This window comes from Lathyrus oleraceus, chromosome 7 (assembly GCF_024323335.1).
Source record: "Lathyrus oleraceus cultivar Zhongwan6 chromosome 7, CAAS_Psat_ZW6_1.0, whole genome shotgun sequence".
NCBI lineage: Eukaryota > Viridiplantae > Streptophyta > Magnoliopsida > Fabales > Fabaceae > Lathyrus > Lathyrus oleraceus.
This window is the reverse complement of record NC_066585.1, coordinates 304,244,167-304,252,976: the sequence shown is the minus strand read 5'-3', so window position 1 is coordinate 304,252,976 and position 8,810 is coordinate 304,244,167.

Here is an 8,810-nt window from a genome sequence, read left to right as displayed (position 1 = left end):
CAGACTAATGTGCGGCATTCAGGCCATGGGTATTCCTGTGTTACCATTTATTTTGGTATCCAGGTCGACTTTCTGTTTCGGTACTCAGGCCGATTTTTACCGTACCAGACGGATTCTTCTTTTGAGATTGCTTCTTTGCCGATTCTGACAGGCATTGTTAATTATTTCATGGGGATTCAGGATCAAAATCCGGGTCTTCTTAGTATTTAACCATCTCCCACAATGATCATATGAAGAACGTCCTGCTTCATTTTCTCTAGTTGAAGATGTCTAAATAGGGGCAGCTGTCATACCCCGATTTTGGTCCTAAAATTTTTATGTTTGTTTGGCATGCTTGGCCTAACCTTATTTTGGTTTTATATGAGGATTGGTTTTGATCCAAAGTCATGGTGTTGTGTTTGTGGATACATCTATGGTCTGGGTCATCTGAACAACCAAGTTTCTTGTGTTTCTAGCCACTTGCCAGTCAAGTTATTGGTTCATGGATACTATGTCAAAACCCTGACCTTATGGTCTCATTTCATGGCCTTGTTCATGTGCATTATCAGTCAAGTTATTTTTCAAAAGTCAAGCACTCAAGTCATAAACAAAACAATTTGGAAACCAGCTTCAAACCATTTGTTAATCCATTTCAATCTATTTCATGTCATTGTAAACCATTACATGTGAGTCAATACAAGAAAATACAAAATTTGGCATTTTTGACCAACTGTTGACTTTGGTCAACAGTTGACTTTTTGGTCAACTTTGACCAAAGTCAACCCAAATTCTTTAAACCCTAAATTTCATCCTAACCAATAATTCATTTTCCATTTACAAAGAAGATACAAAAAAAATGCATTTTTGACCAATTGTTGACTTTGGTCAACGGTTGACTTTTTGGTCAACTTTGACCAAAGTCAACCCTCACTTGCTCTTGACTATCCAAACTTGGCCTGGCCCTTTGTTTCATCGTGTCATCCAATCTTCATGTTTGTTGATGATTTTCTTGATTACTTCATTTGCAAGTAAGTGACTTTGTGCACACCATGCTATTTGAACATCTTTGAATCAACGGTCATTAGCCTTGGTCTATCCCAAACCAGGTCCAAAGAGTTCTCTAACAATCCAACATAATACTTTGCTTATCACCCTTTGGCTTGAACCAAGAAATAGCTCACGATACATGTTTGATCCACTAGCCCTATTGCCCTTTGTTTTGCCTTGCTGCTATTGGACAAAGGCATGAGGAGTGTGCTACAAAAGTGCCTACTGCTAGATGAAACCTTGCCCAGGCCAAATGCAACCACCAAAGTCCCAGTTAGCATGGAAGAATGGAAGGAGTTGTGTACAACAGAGGTTTCACTCACCAAATGGTCTTGTAACGACACCATGCACACTCTTGCCAAACAACATGATTACCGGACCTGCATCAAAACAACAGTCAGCAGTCAGGTTGCAGTGAAAACAAACCACCCTCCAAGGTATCAACTACAGTGAAGCATCAATGCACCATGACACTACCTTGTTGTAGGTGCTAGCCTGCTACTGAACAAATCATGTTTCAGTCATAACAGTTCCATAGTCCAAACAGCTCCATTGGCTCCAGCCCTATGTCATACCAGCTGCAACCAAATTCCTTGCTCACATTACCTGGCCAAAGCCTCAAATACAATTGGCCCTGCAGTAGACATTGGTTCAGAGCATCATTAAACAAAAAAATGAATGGAAGCCATAACAATTTTTGCAAAAAAACCTGCTGGATACCATTGCCCTGTTTGAGCCAACCAAGAACCGTAATGCAACCCATAACAAACCCTGCAGTGACCAAGTTATGAGCCTGTTACATAACCGGTAGGAAATCATCTAACAATTCCATATCAGGGATTCACTTCAGGTCATACATCAGACCTGCCATGATGGTTTAGCAACAATATGTCAAATCCTGCAATGCAAAATATTGAGCAAGGAACCATCCTGCACAACAACATGACATGCTGAAATACTAAAGGCCAAAATATCACCACAAGCGACAGTCCAATGCAGAAAAGTACAAGCATACACCAAATAAGATCCTATAGAAAACCAGGTTTTATAGTGGAGGCCATTCACGAGCTTTGATCCAATTTGCTGCAAGATAATGTGAAGCAATTCACACTGCAAAAGGCCTTGCCTGTCAGGAATAAAAAGCACCATTCCAAATCATAACATGTAAAATCAGGGTATGGAATCAAGATGGAAAGACAAATCATGAAATGAACCCATGAGTATTCTGCAGTATGGAAGCATGAGGCAACATATAAGCCAATGGACTATGATCATAAACACATCAAGTCAGAAATGTAAGCCATTCACCTGCTGCAAATTGAGTGATGACCACTTCCACATCAACATGGCTCAATGCATGGCTTCAAGCCATTCCATGTCAGAACCTACAAAGTAGCAATAATCAGCAACAGGGAAATGGTTTACAGGAGTTCAGTTCATCATCATTCACAATGTGGTAGCAACAAGTATATTCATTATGGATATCATCTTACATCATACCTAACCACATCAATAACAAATCTTACAAATAATGGCAACACATAATGCATTGTGACCAACCTGTTACAGTTCTATCAATGACAATAGGACCAACAGAACCTACATCAAGACCTCATATCACACCAAACCACATCAGTCTTGCATCCTGCAGCATCCATGTTTATCATCAAGCCAAGGCATAACAGCAACAAAGAAATTCAAGGGTGGAAAACACACCTAACAAGGTTCAGTCATGACAGCCCCCCACAATCCAAACAACTCCATTTGTTCCAGCCATGTGCCATAAAAGCTTGCAGAACTCCATGTGAGTGGCAATCCAAAGCACCTCAAGTTCATTCCTCTTGTTGTAGAAACTATAACCAAGCCTACAAAACCAGTTGGCAGCATGTTATGAATCCCAAATGAAGGCAGGCCATGAGGAAAGATATAGATGGTACTTATCCAAGCCAGGAAGAAATTTGCTTGCAGCAGTCCATCAACAGAATCAGCATGCACAACTGAGTCCAACATGTATAAATCCTGCAGAAAAGAAAACTCACGACCAAAACTAGCCAAATGATGAAGCAAGTAAAACTATGATTTGCAAGGCAACAAACCCAGGATCAAGGTCCCAAAGAATTTACCTACAACAAAAGGTTAATGCAAAGCTCATAGTCATAATGCCATGCTGCGAAATTTGAATGTGGCTCATGACAGACCAAGCCAAAACATGGTGGAGTTGTGACCACCTGTTGTAAACCTTGGCAGTACCAAATGCTTCCCTTTGAGGTGTAACATGCCAGAAATGGTGCAGAGCAGGGCATAACATTAGACTTAGAACAAATCCAGGTTTGCAGAGGACTTACCTACAGTAGAATAGACAAAACAAAGCAGTTACATCATTCAGGGGTGAGTAATGCACATGGCTCATCATGCTGCAACACCAAACTAGCTCACAACCATAGTGAATGCCATAAACCATAGCTAAGATTATAAGTGGGTTAGATCATACCTCACACTATGACAGTATTGAAGCAACCAGACAAACATTGCAGTAAAGCAACCATCCTACTTGATTCATGTACAACAAGCAACAACATGCCTTGGCAAATCATCAGCAAGCCACTGCATTTAACCAACCAAGTTCATGAGCCTAAAACAAACCTTTACAAGCAACCAAACAAGTGCAAGGTCATGGAGATTTCACCACACAACTGATCAAGACATACCTTGTAGCAGACCAAGCTGAACCAAGGTGATTACCTTGAAACTCAATCACAACCAATACCTGTAGACAAGCCAACATCCTACTGCATACCCATAAACTGAACCCATGCCTTGCAATCCATCAAAGCCTTGGCCCTGTGCAGCACCGCTTTAGGCTACAACAATCCAAATGGAGCTACCAACACATTGGATTTACAGGACTTGCTATCCTATTATAATGGCTATCCTTGAGGCATGAATTTGGAAGCAAATGCATTGGTCCTGTATCCTGTAGTGGCCAAAACCAACATGAGCCTCACATAAGAAAAACCATGCTTAGCCACTTACCACCTGATGAACTGAACAAAGGGATCCAGCAGGGCAATGCAAGGCCAATTCAAGCATGTTGCAGCAAAACAAGTGAAGTAAAAAGATAAAGTTAATTAGCCAGCAGTAAAATTCAAACATCAGAAAATTCGCAAATTGGAATAGAAATAAAGTTCAAGGAAGAAAGCATGAGCTCAGGATACCGTTTCTAGCCTAGCATCAAATAGGCAATTGGACTCTGAGAACACCAAAAGGGGTTTGCAAATTCACTCCTTTTGAACAGCAAAGACCGATTCAAAACCCTAAGCTGGGAGATAAGTAGAGAGAGCAAATCAGTAAGAGGGAATCAACAACAAAAATCGGAGGCGGAAAAGAGACTAAAAACCCTAATAAAAAAAAAGAGGAAAACAACAGAAGTACCTGGAGGCGAAAATCTGAAACAAAGAAAACCTAAAACCCCAAAATCGTACCTGGAGGCCAGCTTCGCATCCTTCACCACCACCGCAGTGACACTTTGTAAGGACCTCTCTTTCTTTCTCTTTATCCTTCTCATATGCTTATTGTTTGAAAATATTTGTGAGAGTTGAGAGAGAATGTTTCTTTGAGATTGTGAGCTGAGAGAGCGTTTGAGTGAGATTGAGGGTTAGGAGCGCGCTTGAGAGAGAAGTGTAAGGTTGGGAGAGAAGAAAGATCGTGAGGGCGATACCGGAGGAAGACGAGCTTCTGTCATCTTCTTCTTCGTCTCCATTTCCTTTTTTTTCTTTTCTTTTTTTAATTAATTCAATTTCTTTTTGTTAAACAGAGATAAATAAATAGAAAAACCACAAAAATTTGTAATATGTTTAGCATTTTTTTTTCTTTTTCTTTTATTACATAGTGTATATTAATGTTGTTTAGTTTAGGTAGGCTGTCCAGTAACATTAGCCTATCCCCTCTTTTAATTGATTTGTTTTCTAAACTATCTCTAGCTAGTTCTGTTTATATTCCCAAGTGTTTGCTAAAATGATAACTGATCATGAATGGCCTAGTGGAGAGAGGGTAGTTTCATAATATTAAGTGGAGAGGGTTCAATACTCATGTGCAGTACTTTTTGTTTATTATTTTATTTTATCTTCTTTTAGTATTTTTTATTTTAGTATTTTATTAACATTTTCTTTTTATGTTTATTATACTCATAATTTCATTTGTTAATAATGCATAGTTGTTGTATTTTAATTTAGTTCAAAACCATTTTAAAACTATAAAAATCATATTTTTTCTCGATTTAATATCGAGCCCATTTTTTCACACCCTTGTAAGTCGATTTCTTTTTAAGCATCGCCATCGACCTCACATAGCTTACTCTTGGGCTTTCTTACAATGAGCCGGTTCCTTTGCACTTACACTCATACATTGCATTATTTATTGTTTGGACCCGATTTAATTATTCCAATACTTTGAATCCCCATTCATAACAAATGTATCCCTCTCCCATGAAATGTATAATATTCTTTCATTCTTTATTCATCTGTTAATACAAGAAATAAAACGAACATCCGATAACCATTTCAAAACAAGACCAAAACCTCGATCCAACGTCGAGTAATCATTTTTCAAAACCTAACAGAACCAGCACATATTCATCCACCCTTTTGTAAGTCGATTGCTTTATGCATCGCCATCAACCTTGTACGTCGATTGCTTTATGCATCGCCATCAACCTTGTAAGTCGATTGCTTCATGCATCGCCATCTATCCTTATCCCTAACACTTCTCCTTGCTCCACTCGTCAACTCTTGTTCCGATTAGGTAGCACCCATTAGATAGAACCCTTTGCATGATAGCATAGATAGGCTTCCCATAATCCTTTTGTATGATAACATAGGTAGATTTCCCTTATTTCTTTGCATGCTAACATTAGGTAGATATTCCCATTTGTAAATCCCAACACTTAAGTACACATTGCATGACAACTCTAGGGTAGAGCTTCCCCCACTTCTAGACCTTTCCGAGCGTCTCCGATCTTGTGGCATGTAGCCCGTCCTATTGCAAAGAGGTAACTGCCTAAGACTCGATTCAGCGAGCTGCGACACCTACTGCTAGGACGTGAACACATTGCCCACTCTCCTTTTACACAACTGGTGTCCTCCTTTTGTAAGTCCATATTCAGATGGCAATCCCTATGTAGGGGAACTACGTTGCCCTGATTCTCATACCAGATGAGGTACGTAGGCAGGAGATCGTGCGAGATCTCTCCGGGCACCCTTTTTCTTCTTGTGTGTGTAGGAGACGGATGTAAGCCTAGCCATTGGCATTCCGTATCCTCTTGTTGTGTGCTTGGAGTCCGGTATAAGTCCATCAAGTGGCATCTGGTTTCTAGTGTGGGTATGTTTGGTTCGGAAGCTGATGTAAGTCCAGCGATTGGCGTTCGGGTTCCATGTTTGCCTTTTTGTGCGTGTGTTTTGTTTCGGCGTGCGTGAGCCGAACTACGGCAACTCTGATTCTCATGTTCAGATGAGATACGTAGGCACAAGATGCGAGGTCTTGCCGAGTTTGACTAACGACTAACAACTAATCCTTGTTTACTTTCGCCCTCGTTGCGATCCTTTCTCTCGCCCTCGTTGCGATCGAGACTTTCCCTTTCTCTTGCCCTAGTTGCAATCGAGACCCTTATTCCCGTAGTTAGTTTGAACTACGTTTTGCTCTGATTCTCATTCCCGATAAGATACGTAGGCATAAGACGCGATGTCTTGGCGAGCACACTTATCCTTAACCCATAGGTAGCCGAGCTACGAAGACTCTGATTCTCATATTCAAATGAGATACGTATGCAATGGATGCGATATCTGTGCGAGTCGTTTTTCTCTTGACCCTTTTAGTAAATAGTACATTAGATAAACACACACCCTTTAGACAAGAACCACAAGAGTGGATCCCGTAGAGTACTACGGATGCGTAGGGGTGCTAATACCTTCCCTTCGCATAATCGACTCCCGAACCCAAGATTTGGTTGCGAGACCTTGTCTTTTCCTTTCCTTTCTCCAGGTTTACTTCGAGCGTTTCCTTTCCCTCCTTTGGGATAAATAACGCACGGTGGCGACTCTTCTGTCATTTTTCTTTCGCCGGTTGTTTTTTCGCGCTCTGTATTTTTCAGGCTGCGACACCATGGAGTAAATTACTCATGTGGATTATCAGCTTTTCCTGATTTCTTTTCTTTCTCCGTGGACATATATCCTCCACAAAGTATCACCTTTTACATACATACATTTGCATCATGAGGTCTACCTCGTCGAGATGAAGATTTTAACCTTCACTTTTCCGACTAGAATGACCTTAAATAGGGGCATCTGTAAGACCCCAATTTTGTCCCTAAGATCCCTTATGGCATCATAACATTGCATTTTGCAAAGCCTCAAGGATCATAAGCATCTTGGTTCCCTTTACCTTTGGGTGGTACCTCTTGTGAGTGATTAGAGATCACCAAGCATGCTTGAATTGTATATCATTTCTTTTCTCATTTTATTTACTAACCAAAAGCACAAAAATATGTCACTAACATCTTTTGTTTGTAGCTTGAGCAATCACAAGGTCAAGAGCTTCTAGGTAAACATTGGTGCAAAGATATGGTCAAGAGAAGATGGAAGCAAGCATGGAAATGGTTCCCAAAGCTCTCATCCATCAAATATGCCTCCCTAGTATCTCAATTCATCATTTTAACCAAATCAAGCCAAAGGGTTTGAGGTTTGTCCCTCAAGGAAACCCTAATTCATCTGTGCGCCTACAATGCCTTGCTCAGGAAGCAACCTCAGCCCATGGTCAAATACAATCAAGGGAAATGCTTTAATTCATCATTTCATGCATATTTGAACTTATTTGAGTGTCCTCAATCATCAATTCATCAAAGATATGAGTTATGGACTTGAGAAGTTGATCAATCAATTCATTTGACTATTTTGAAATGCACTGAGACCTAACTTTTATTGTGTTGGTCAAATGGAGATGGTCCCAAAAGAAAAAATGTTATTAAGGACAATATGAACAACTTTCATATTCATCAAAAATTGATTTGAAGCTTGGAAGGTCATCATCCATTCCAAGATATTATAAGTCATTTTGACTGAAACCCTGATTTTGGGTCAACTTACCAAGAACATAACTCATTCAATTTTTATGATTTTGAGGTGGGATCAAATGCATTGGAAAGCTTAAGATGTCTACTTCAAATGTTATGTTGAACAAAATTTCAAACTCTCAAAGTAAATACATGTGATAATGAAAAACATTATAGGTCACTTTGGACCAAATGCATCGAAAGGCAAAAAGTCCAACTTCAAGTGCCCATAACTCTTTCATCAAAAATCCAAATGATGCAAAATTTAAGTCAATTTTTATTGTCTTGAAGATATATACAACTTTGATGTTGGAGGTTTTTTCATGTGGAGCTTGCATCATCAAAACAGAAGGGCTTGAAGTTGGTCCAAATTGGCAAAATTTTCAAAGGCATGTTTTGCACTATGAACTTCATGGCCTGTTTTCATAAATTTCCACACTTCAAATGAGTTTTTGCTCAACATAACATTTTTTCCTTATGTCAAGACCTTTCCAACCATTACCCACATGCCTATGTTTCCATTTCTCAAGTGGCATTTTCGAAGAGGGGAAGTTTTATGAGCAATTATGTATTTCAAGGTGAAACTTCATATGCAAGCAATTGGAGTGCAAACCACACGTCCAAACCTTCTCCAAATCATTTCAGCATCCATTTGCATTGGCTTTTGGGCCCTCCATGCGCC